The 9,684-nt window shown below is 41.9% G+C and overlaps 1 long non-coding RNA gene across 10 annotated transcripts; it reads right to left on the bottom strand.

The window, feature by feature from the left end:
• Positions 1-645: 645 nt before the first annotated feature.
• Positions 646-6,446, bottom strand: LOC123188994 (uncharacterized). 10 transcript variants are annotated; one of them, XR_006495497.1, is made up of 11 exons: positions 5,953-6,446; positions 5,765-5,822; positions 5,483-5,521; positions 5,288-5,392; positions 5,023-5,120; positions 4,869-4,942; positions 4,708-4,784; positions 3,428-4,611; positions 3,293-3,339; positions 2,493-2,678; positions 646-2,278 (listed from the first exon to the last, which is right to left on the bottom strand). It is a non-coding gene; the product is annotated as an uncharacterized lncRNA (long non-coding RNA). The 10 variants fall into 10 exon arrangements; XR_006495483.1 differs by having other exon boundaries at positions 5,288-5,521; XR_006495496.1 differs by lacking the exon at positions 5,288-5,392.
• Between the last annotated feature and the right edge of the window lie 3,238 nt (positions 6,447-9,684).

Here is a 9,684-nt window from a genome sequence, read left to right as displayed (position 1 = left end):
ACATTTGTATCACAGATTTATGGACATAGTTCTGATCTTCAGACCCATGACACCGCGAGGACTCAAATTTGTACTTGTTAAGTATTATAAATCCATATTGTTGGTACGAACACAATGATGTTAATCTTTAAATTCGTTCCTGGAACTGGAATGCTAATTATTATTTTGCGGGAATCCTGGAATGCTATTGTACTCTATGGTAGTCATTGTGCGACCCTAGTCAAATGTTAAGCTCCGGTTTTGTATTTTCTTTGGAAAGGATGGTACTACCTCTCGAGTCTTTTATTTTCTTTTTTAAGCTGAGCTGAGCTCCTTACCCACATGGGCCGCTGCCCTTCACCCAGTAACAACCACTGCACGAGCACGACCACGACCGTCATTGATCGCTTCCGTGGCGACGGCGACGTATGCCCCTTCAGAGTCTCCGAGTGCGTGTTAGCCTGCTATAAGCTCATCGTCACGCAGCGTAGGATGCTATATTTTTCTGTTGTAACTAGTGGATGGGGCGCGCCCGTGGCGCGCGTCCTGAACAGTGCATGCGCGGTGTCAGGTTGGAAGCGCCCATTCTGCTGTCTTTTTCTTTATTTGCTGCACAGATGCATGCATAACTGACAACCTTGTTAATCAATGACAATAACCAAATCGTTAGAGCTAAAAGTAGATTAAATTTGGTTTAGTAGCAATCAACTGTATAGCTGGTTCAAAAGGAAGGGGACGCCAGTTTTGATCATAGCATACACTTTGTAGATACTGTCCAAAACCGGCATAAGAAGCACACTACATCGACGTATGTACGACTCTGACGGCCTTAAGAATCACACTACATTGAGTATATATAGGTGGCAATGACGGTCAGCAACGATCTGTCTACAGGGTGGTGAATGATGAATTCTCAAAATAAAGGACATTGGAGTTGACCCGACGATGCACTCCACGACGAGCTTGTTGAGGAAGAGGTCGTCAGTAAGGCGGTGCTCCCTGAGGCCTTGAAAGTGTAGCGAACAGCAGAGCAGCAGTGAGCAGGCCTCCATCTCATCGCCCTGGCGAGATCGGGTGGCAAGTTCTCAAGCTTCCTCCTGGCCTGCAAAAATATGTTCCTCGCCAAGAAAGAGTTGATAACATTGTCCTGTTATCAATTCAAACGATGGCTAACCTAAAAATAATAAGAACGATGCAATCCAAATAGCAAGAAGCATGCGCAATAGAACCAGCCCAAGTGTGGCAACAACGTGATGGCAATAATAGGAAGTGGAGTGGAGTGTTGTGTCTCCTCCTCCCATCATATTCTCTCAACACGTCACATAGCACGCCTGAATACACATCAATTTTTGGAACATAGGAAACCTGCAATGCAAAGAACAGAAGTTGTTCGCTTCTTCAGCTACCTACGAATCAAACTTTGTTCCTAGTTTTGGTTGTATGAATTCACACAGTTGGGTCAACATGGCGAACCACTAATTTTGTATGCTACAAACTACTGTACCTTGAAGCACAATCAACATGCATGAGATACCTCCTAGTAACTCATAGATGGATTATTACTATGTGACAACAATATCTTCCTTACATTCACACTCGATCCAAACTAAAAAAATTGAAACAAAGTGCAGTGAGAAACTAATCTAGCTAATAGACAATTTGAATGTTATATAAGATCTGCTGAAGAGTGGGGATCTGTCTGACGCATTTTATTCACCAAAATACAATAGATGTATTCACCGAAAGACTGTTGTGTTTAAGATTTATAAATCCATAACAGCAACAACTGAAGTGGGTCTTTGAAATTTATACTATAGCACCTTCCAATAAAATGAAAGTTCATCCTATTGCATACAGGAAAATTATATGAAACTTCTTGCTTATTGGAAGTCCTATAAGCTGCTTCCTGATAAATACTCCCTCTTAAACATCCACATTTCCATCATATTCAGCAATAATAGGCATGTATAGGCAACAGTTCCAGAGTTCAAAAGACAAGCATATTTGCACTCATATTCACATTTTTGGCAATGGATCTTTGAATTAACCACAAGAGAACGAAACTGAACGATGAGTGATTCAGAGAAGCAGTTTTCTGTGAACTCCTACTTCTGAATTGTGGACACTACAAGTTGTACAACGAACAGACTGAATGAGATGCATGTATACCAGCAAGGAGGGCGAGGTGGAGATTGAGGCGGGCTATGGAGAAGCCCTAGTTTCCAACATGGCCGTCGACGGACTTGAAGTAGCAGGTGGCGGCAAGGGAGTGCGGCTGCATATACCAAAGGCTCTGCATCTGCAAAGTACACAACAAAGGTACAAGTCATTAAATCAATGAACTAACGCCCCTAAAATAACTAAACAATTGAATTGCAAATAGATAATTAGCAAATACTACTTCCAGTTGAGTTTAGCTTATATATCCAAGACATAGAAGTAGCATGCTATAACAATAAATTCTGGAAAACAAAAAGACGCCTGTAAAAATGAGAGGATATGTTATTCAATACCTTGTATGGTGTGTGTGTGACTTAAATGTGTGTTGACAACCATCAAAAGAAGGAAGGTTATGCCAAGCAAGCTATGACAGTGACACCTAGAACAGATAAGAAGCAGATCACCATTGTGAAAGAAAGACCACTAAGATATAGCAGCATCATGATGTTGCTTCTCTCCATCGGCTCTGGACCTGATACCTGCAGCATAAAAATACTCAGAAAATGATGGCATAAGAAGGTTACCCAGCAATAGAAAAGCGGACTAATTATAGTCAATTGTATCTACTTGGTTAGTTTAATGTTGATCCTTGGTTAAATTGATGTACTAAATAATTAAGAACATATGCATCTGATTTTTGTACAATTTAATTATTCTGTTGTATGCAACTTGGGCTCGCTTGCTAAGACCAAGAAACTTCCAATAAATTTATCTGTACTAATTGACTCCATGATACTAACTGTATGCTATTGTAGTTGATATATACATACATGTTCAGTGTCACGCATCGTGAGTAGATAAAGTTTGGTTTGTATTTCTTTACTTTAAGCAGAAAATATGGCCTTGTGTACATGTATTTCCATTCTCATACAACGGGATATATTAAAAGGAATAATCATGTGTATGCTCTAATATCTTATGCACAGTGAACTGGAGCACCTCTTCTAATTTTAGTTGTAAGTACACAAGTCGTTTCCGAGCAGGACATAGTTTCTTCAGTCTACCTCTCTTTTTTTAGGACTAAAAACTATGGTTTTATTTACTTTCATATAACCTACACTCATAGACATAATGCTAACTGAATACACCATACCTGATCCAAAAATCTCTTCTGAAGTTGTTGGGAAAGCAAGAGAGAGCCTAGATGCAAAGCCAAGCTAATCCATGTCAAAGTACAATAAATAATGCATAAGCGAAACAACATTCAAAGACAATCCAGTGAACTTACATCCTTAGCTCGGTTGGATCTTGCTTTGGTATACTGTTGCTCTAACAGGAGCAATGCTAACTTCCAATCATCAAGAGGAGCAAAACTGGATAAAAATATAATTCACGCAATAGTAAAGCAATACAGAGTCAGAGAAAAAAAATTGAATGCACGGTTGAACATCCTACCCTCTAACAGTAATAAAAAACCCAATTGGAACCTTTCCCTTTCGAAGCTAAACGACATTCAAGGCGATGCTTCCAGTAGCAACAGAATCATGGGGAGTAGATACTAATTAAGGATCAAATATCAAACATTAAGGAGAGTATAATTCTAAAAGAAAATTGGCACATAACATCATCAAAGCTCTGTAGGATTTGGCATGAAACCAACACAAAGTTGAGATAACACAAAGTGATTTTAACCAAGGTAGACACTTCAGAGCAATAACATCAGGAAAGCCAAGCTATGGTTATTCTAGTGGAGAACACAAAAAGCACCAAACAAAATATTAGCATAGCACATGGGCTCAAAAATCAAGCAACATCTTCCAAGAACATTTATGCCTCTACATCGATGATGGTTAAACACCAATAAAACAAAGCCTTTCTGCAAGGTAAGTGGTATAAGCATTAGAGTCAAGTTCATCAACAAATCTGTAAGCCCAAGCCTAGTACAAATTCTAGAAAAGCGTAACAACAGCCTGGTTGTCAGAAATTAACTATAGTTAAAACCCACTAAATATGGTTGGATGTAAATTAGAAAAACTTGTTTGCTTATAATAAATTAAAACATGGTTAAGAAGTTCACTTATCTTTAATATCTGTAACATCTACCACATCCAGGCCTCTATGTCTGAATATACGATATTTTTTCAGAGAGTTTATATTTTCCCTAATTTTCTGATGCTCCACCCATTGTGAATCTCGAGACTCGTGCTAAAGCTATGAAACCGATAGGGGCTTACCAGGGGACAAACGGGCAATGTCTTCAATTCTCTTAGCAGCATGAACATTCTTCGAATACAACGTCTGTTCTGGGTGCTTGCATCGTGGCTCCACCAATGGACACCCTACGGTTTACACCACCAATTGAGTGTCTAGCTAGGTGACTTCTTTATACTTTTGAGTCTTGGATGAATTTTTTCTTGAACCGTAGAGAGCTTCCTGCTCAGGTTTGAGTTAATCCTGGAGCTTCTTCTGATCCTGCAGTTATGCACATTTGAGGAATTTAAACTTTTGACTGAAATACAAAAAAGATGCCGTAAGGAATTTAGATAGTAAAATGCAACTGCACAGTACCCTTTGTGTTTTCTTTCCTGTTCTTTGTCGTCCTGCCAAACGATCAGGTATTCTTCCAGCATTGAGAGAAGGAGTACCTGCAAAATAGTTCATGAAAAAACCTCAAGGAAGAAAGAAACACAAACACCATTTAGAAATGAAGTGTCAGTAAATAGACGTACGCCATCATATCATGTGAACTCTTCCTCTTCCATTTTCGAAGCTATGATTTTCGTGGTCAAAACATCTACCATTCCTGCCCAAGGTGAAGAAAATATAAATCACATGAAGTGGTAACAAAAAATAAGCAGTACATCATCTGAAACTAAGGAGTACCCAGAATCTTGTCAACCAAAATCCGATCTTTCTCGGCCCTCTTGAACATAAGATGTGCCCCACTCCCAGCATTGTAACGATTGTCATCCTAAATATTCCTAGTAAAGGGAACAATCAATAGTCACAAAAAAAGGAGCAACAATTATCCGAAAAACAAACATGTGAAGCGCAACTAAATATAAAATTGGCCAGCATTCATACTTTGTTGTAATCTTCCAGCCAACAACGAGCTAAATCATGTAAACCTAACTCCCCTAATCAATACCTCGAGGAAATCACAACAACACCCTTTGATGCAGCACTCACTTAGAACCTTCAGGGGACATGAAAATTCAAGCCAACAATGTATCCACCACTTGACGCACCAAAACTGCAGCTATGACTACTGGTAATGAGCATCTCGCCACGCGAGCTACAGTTTTTTCCCCAAGTACAACCTACAGAGAGATGCGGGCCATACCTTCTTCTGCGCCCGGTCATGACGCCACGCCCGTAAATTCTACCATGGCAGTTTGTTTAGCTCAATTACTAAAATGATATACATAATAGTTTGAGAAAGTTCAACACGATATAAAATTGAATTAGGGGCATCTCAAATGACAAGTTATCTTTGTCTCATGTCCCATTGACATCTTAAAAGGAATCACCAAAGTAGTTGCATCATTCTTTTGGTTCTATTGCAGGTTCTTAACAAATTTCAATTCTTCGTAGCTGTCCAGGAGAAGAAAGGGATTGGGCTCACTTGGTAGGGAAAGATGGCCTGCACGCCCGCCATGGTGCTCCTCCATCACACCCGCAGTCTGCACAAACCAACCGCACGGATCAGCTTGAGAGATCTAGAAGAAGAAGAAGAAGAAGAAGAAGAAGAAGAAGAAGAAGAAGAAGAAGAAGAAGAAGAGGGGAGGGGAGGAGGATGGAGGGCGTAAGTACCTTTAGCGTCTACGTGCTGCAACCCATCACCGGCGTCGAGGGCCACCACATCAGCAAGCACCGAGAAAAGCCCGCCGCCGTCGTCGCCCGATCCCCATCCATCCATGGGTGGGTGTGGGGCTAGGGTTTCGCCCCCATCCATCCATGGGTCGGGTCAGACCTCCATGGCCGACCACGAGGACCAGGTAGACGAGGGCGCGGTGGTGCCGCTGCGGATCTGGGCGCCCCCTCACCTTGTCGCGTGATACGGGGCTTTCCTTCCCTTGGAATAGAGTTGGGATAGAGATAGAAGGTGAAGGGCTGGAGCGGCGGCTCTAGGGGAGGAGGAGGCCGCCAGCGGTCGGATTGGGGCGGCAGTGGGGTTGGGGTTGGGGCGGCGGCGGCGGTCGGATTGGGAATGACGAGAAGCAGTTCTCGTTTCTGGGGGAGAGGAGGGGAGAGAAGGATGCGTGTGGCGTGACCCCCGATCTCCTTTTCCCTCTTGCCCAATCGCTAGTTCGCTACCGTCTTTTGTCGTACCTGTGATGACGGGGCTATCACGGGGAGGCGTCCTTGATGCACACGTTAATATTTTGGATAAGGTGTGCACGGGCCTGATGCGACAGCCGCATGCACGCACGTAATGGAGACGTGCACAGTGCACGCACTCCTTTCTCATTGTTTCTCTCCCGGTCAGCACATATCACCGTGTGGAGGAGTCGTGGGATGGCGCGACTTCACCGGATCACAGCGAGCAGGCCGGGAGGTTAGCTAGTAGTTGTTTTCACTCAATGTAACTAAGATAAGAGAAAGAGAAAGATAACAGAAAAGCTGCGAGGTTTGCGCAGAGGAAAACCCACTCTCTCTAACTCAATGTAACTAAGATAAGAGAAAGAGAAAGATAACAGAAAAGCTGCGAGGTTTGCGCAGAGGAAAAGCCACTCTCTCTCCAGTTTGTGTTCATCGTTCTCGCTCGCATCTCTCTCTCAATCGCTCGTTTCGCAACGACAGTGCGCTCCCTCCCCGGATCGTGACGCTGCATTTAGAGTTTAGACATCGGCAGTTGGCTTTTCTACGGCGTCCTTTCCTTTGCCGGCGCAACCTTCAAAGCTTCTACACTAAGTGCGCTCAGCTTCTCTGTGCCAACCATCAAGATGCGACCGTGATTTCTCCGTGTTGCCGGTGGAGTTTGAGATTGGGCCGTGACTTGGAGATGTTGTTGCGTCCCTCCTGCTGTTTAGATCAACTAGTCATCAACCTGTACTTCTGCACCGGCTAGCGTAAGAACGTACTTACTAAGTTTTCAATGTTATGACTAATATATCATATTACAGTTTCCCGTTTATCCATATTAAATAATATAATTTGAGTGAATTCCTCAATTTATTACCAATTTTATGTATTCTAAATTCCTCCATTATTATCAACCTTATGAATTCTAATTTGCTAGCTTCCTTGATGATAAAATAATTTTTTGGCTATCAACATGTCAAGTTTATGAGAAGGGGTACAGTACAATGTCTAAGAAGAGCTGCAACTAATTAGCGTCTCTATTCCTACTGAATTTGATAGAATGCATGGAGGCATCATACAAATAATCCAGTACCCAGAAGAAACGATCACAAATGGATGCATCATTAAGTTTTCAACTGAAACACATTATGTGAACTAATTTGGGTTGGTGGAAAATATAGGCCACTGAACCTTTCCATCAGCAAGACATTCATTTTAAAAATGTATAATTTGTTGAGCAATATTGATTTCCCTTTTCTAAATATTTCCACATTTGCAGTTCCATTAGTGAAAAAGAATGGAAAATCTACCCAGAATTTGTGGTGTTAAATTTCTAATTTCGATCAGACGTCTAATTGGTAACTAAAAGCATGTACTCCCAATGAAGGAGGACAATTTATTGAACTGTAAGCAAACTGCACAACAATAATGTTTATCTCTTCTCAACTGAAGTTCGTAAGACCGAACCAATAGCACAATTATTGAACATTAAGCAAACTGCACAACAATGTTTATTACAAATATTAAATCAAGGTGTATTCAAGAAATCGAAAATAGCTCAAATGGGCACCGAAATTGGGTTAAATAGATATTTGCACGAGATGTTCTGGAAGATAGCCCACTCGGTAAACAATTAGTATTTTTCTTATTTGCATTATTCCCGTAATTTTATCACAAACTACTAAAGCAACATTAGGACTCCTTGCCATGTCCCTGGAGCCGCCGCGCCTGCTGGTTCCTGCAGCGCCCGAGAAGTGTCTTCGTGCATGAGCTCGGGATCGAGCAGAGAGCTCCAGCCCCGTTGACCGCCTGCTCGTCCAGCGCCTCGCTGTGGGTCTCCCGTATCAGATCGCTTAGGCCCAGCGCCTCCTAGGCCCAGCTAGACCCGCCGACCTGCTGCTTCCACTGGACCGGGCCTTGGCCCAGGGTGAGCTACCCCGCCCTCTGTATGCTCCTGTTGTGGCCCAGTCCAGCAGATTTGGCCCGTTATGGGTTTTTTTTTCCTGTTCCAGCAATTTTAGCAATTTATCCGTAGATTTTCAGAATTGCAGAAAACCCCCTAGCCTTCATGCATATCATTACTCACAAACCGTGCATCGGTTTAAAATGTTCTATATATGTAAAATGCTTAGAATTTTGTGTAGACCAATAATTTGCCACTTTCATCCATGTTTGAGATGTTTAAAATGATGTTAACTTTAATTTCCTTAAATAACATGCTAAAATGGTTTTATTCATAACTAAATCACCGTAGCTCCAAACCTAATAAACTTTATATGTAAATGGGGTAGAAAATTGCCTAGTTTAACATGGTGGCATCACTTTGTATGTTTGATAACTCTAAAATTGTGTTTAGGGCAGAACAGTACCAAACCTTAAAATATGCACATGGGGAGTTTCCGGACTTGTTGTTTGTTGTTCTGGCCTCATTTAAACTTGCCTAGATAGGTAGTGTTCATATGCTTCACCCTTGCCATGTTAAACAACATTTAATATTGTTGGGTACATAAACGAGATCGAACTAAATATCTTGAATGTGGATGTTCCGTCAATATGCAACTCGTTGCATATTGAGCTCCACTTAATTTGTAGTGTTGTTTGTTGCATATTGCCATGTCATGCTTCTTTAAACCTGACATGCATCATACTTGGTTGTGCATCATGCCATGTTTATGTGATGGTTATTTACTATGTTGTTTGCTTCTTTCCGGTGTTGCTTCTTCAGGTTAGTTCCGTTAACGTCGCGTTTGTGAGAATTCGTTCGACTACGTCCGCTTGTCTTCTTCATGGACTCGTTCTTCTTCCTTGCGGGATCTCAGGCAAGATGACCATACCCTGGAAATCACTTATATCTTTGCTTGCTAATTGCTCGCTCTAATGCTATGCCTATGCCGCGATACCTACCACTTGCTATGTCATGCCTCCCATATTGCCATGACAAGAGACACCTTTCCTAGAAAACCGTTGTTTGGCTATGTTACCGCTTTGCTCAGCCCCTCTTATAGCGTTGCTAGTTGCAGGTGAAGATGAAGTTTGTTCCATGTTGGAACATGGATATGTTGGGATATCACAATATCTCCTATTTAATTCAATGCATCTATATACTTGGTAAAGGGTGGAAGGCTCGGCCTTATGCCTGGTGTTTTGTTCCACTCTTGCCACCCTAGTTTCCGTCATACCGGTGTTATGTTCCTTGATTTTGCGTTTCTTACACGGTTGGGTGTTATGGGGACCCCTTGA

Source organism: Triticum aestivum, chromosome 1A (assembly GCF_018294505.1).
Source record: "Triticum aestivum cultivar Chinese Spring chromosome 1A, IWGSC CS RefSeq v2.1, whole genome shotgun sequence".
Lineage (NCBI taxonomy): Eukaryota > Viridiplantae > Streptophyta > Magnoliopsida > Poales > Poaceae > Triticum > Triticum aestivum.
Note: the sequence above shows the minus strand (reverse complement) of the source record. Positions and strands in the feature narration are given on the sequence as shown.